Here is a 2,212-nt window from a genome sequence, read left to right as displayed (position 1 = left end):
TGCATGGTACCTCTGCCTCCTGAGTTCCTTTGCTGCAACACCCCTCCCACCCCTCAGACTCGGATATAAAGACTGAAAGATCTCCATCCTGAATCAAATATGATGAAGGGAGCCTTGACTCTGAAAGCTTATACCCGGAAAACCTTGTTAGTCTTTAGGTGCTACTGGACTCAAAATAAGGTATTTGTGGAAAGTGTCATATCATCACAGCAGGAGATCTGTGGCCGTCAGCGAATGAAGCAGAAGAACACCGACTGATGGGGGGAAAGGATACATATTCAGATGTGAAAGAGAAGTTTGAATATTTGGATGCACCAAGGAAGCAGGAGGGAAAACACCCACCTAAAGGGAGGAATAATTCTGGTCTTTTACCAGGGGATGCCAGTTCAAATCTTAGTGTCCATCAGAAAATTCACACAGGGGAGAAACCATTCAAATGCCTGGAGTGTGGGAAAAGCTTCAGTCAGAGTTTTAATCTTCTTTCCCATCAAAGAATTCACACAGGGGAGAAACCATATAAATGCCTGGAATGTGGAAAAAGCTTCCGTTGCAGTTCACATCTTCATGTGCATCAGAAAATTCACACAGGGGAGAAACCATACAAATGCCTGGAGTGTGGGAAAAGCTTCAGGCAGAGTTCTACTCTTACTTCCCATCAAAGAATTCACACAGGTGAGAAACCATATAAATGTTTGGAGTGTGGAAAAAGCCTCAGTCATAGTTCAGCACTTCGTCTCCATCAGAAAATTCACACAGGGGAGAAAACATACAAATGCCTGGAGTGTGGGAAAAGCTTCAGGCAGAGTTCTACTCTTACTTCCCATCAAAGAATTCACACAGGGGAAAAACCATATAAATGCCTGGAGTGTGGAAAAAGCTTCAGTCGGAGTTCAAGCCTTTATGCCCATCAGAAAATTCACACAGGGGAGACACCATACAAATGCCTGGAGTGTGGGAAAAGTTTCACTGACAGTTCCAGTCTTACTTCCCATCAAATAATTCACACAGGTGAGAAACCATATAAATGTTTGGAGTGTGGGAAAAGCTTCAGCCAGCATTCACAACTTCGTGTCCATCGGATAATGCACACAGGGGAGAAACCATATAAATGCCTGGAGTGTGGGAAAAGCTTCCGTTGCAGTTCACATCTTAGTGTGCATCAGAAAATTCACACAGGGGAAAAACCCTATATATGCCTGGAGTGTGGGAAAAGGTTCATTCGGAGTTCACACCTTAATGACCATCAGAGAATTCACACAGGGGAGAAACCATATAAATGCCTGGAATGTGGGAAAGCCTTTAGTAGCAGTTCACATCTTATTACCCATCAGAAAATTCACTCAGGGGAGAAATCCTATATATGCCCAGAGTGTGGAAAAAGCTTCAGTACGAGTTCAAACCTTTATGCCCATCAGAAAATTCACACAGGGGAGAAACCATATAAATGCCTGGAGTGTGGGAAAAGCTTCTGTTGGAATAATCAGCTTATTTACCACCAAAAAATTCACACGGGAGAAACCATAAAAATGCCTGGAGTGTGGGAAAAGCTTCAATAGTAGTGCAGAACTTAATTCCCATTAATGAATTCTCACAGGGGAGAAAACATATAGATGCCTGTAGTGTGGGAAAAGATTCAATGTGAGTTCATTATCTTAGTGTCCATCAGAAAATTCACTCAAAGAAACCATACAAATGCCTGAAGTGTGAAACGAACTTCCATAAGATAGAATCCTTACTTCCCATCAGAGAACTCATGCAGAGGATAAACCATATACACGCCTGGAGTAAGAAAAGCTTCAGAGAACATTCTTACTGCCCATCGAAGCATTCAAATGGGTGAAACCATATAAATGCCTGGACTGTGGTAAAGACATCCGTGAGAAAAAAAGATTTAATTCCAATCAAAGAACTCACACAGGGAAGAAACCATATAAATGCCTGGAGTGTGGGAAACGCTTTAATCAGAGTGACAGTTGTACTGCCTATCAAAGAATTCACACGGGAGAAACCATACAAATGTCTGCAGTGTGGAAAAACATTCCATCAAAGTGCACACCTTACTTCTCACCAAAGGACGAACACAGGGGAGAGGAAATATGTTGCATATTCATGATTCTAATTATATTTATGAATGTTTACACATTATGTATCTCCATAACCCCCGTAAAGTTCAATTCCAGCTCAGGAAAAGCACCAAAAGTACAGAATCGCC

The 2,212-nt window shown here is 42.0% G+C and overlaps 1 pseudogene; it reads left to right on the top strand.

Moving 5' to 3' along the window:
* Positions 1-257: 257 nt before the first annotated feature.
* Positions 258-2,212, top strand: LOC107115783 (annotated as a pseudogene).

Source organism: Gekko japonicus, unplaced genomic scaffold (genome assembly GCF_001447785.1).
Source record: "Gekko japonicus isolate JY-2015 unplaced genomic scaffold, Gekko_japonicus_V1.1 scaffold5303, whole genome shotgun sequence".
In the NCBI taxonomy this organism is placed as follows: Eukaryota; Metazoa; Chordata; class Lepidosauria; order Squamata; family Gekkonidae; genus Gekko; species Gekko japonicus.
This window is presented reverse-complemented; position numbering and strand designations above follow the sequence as displayed.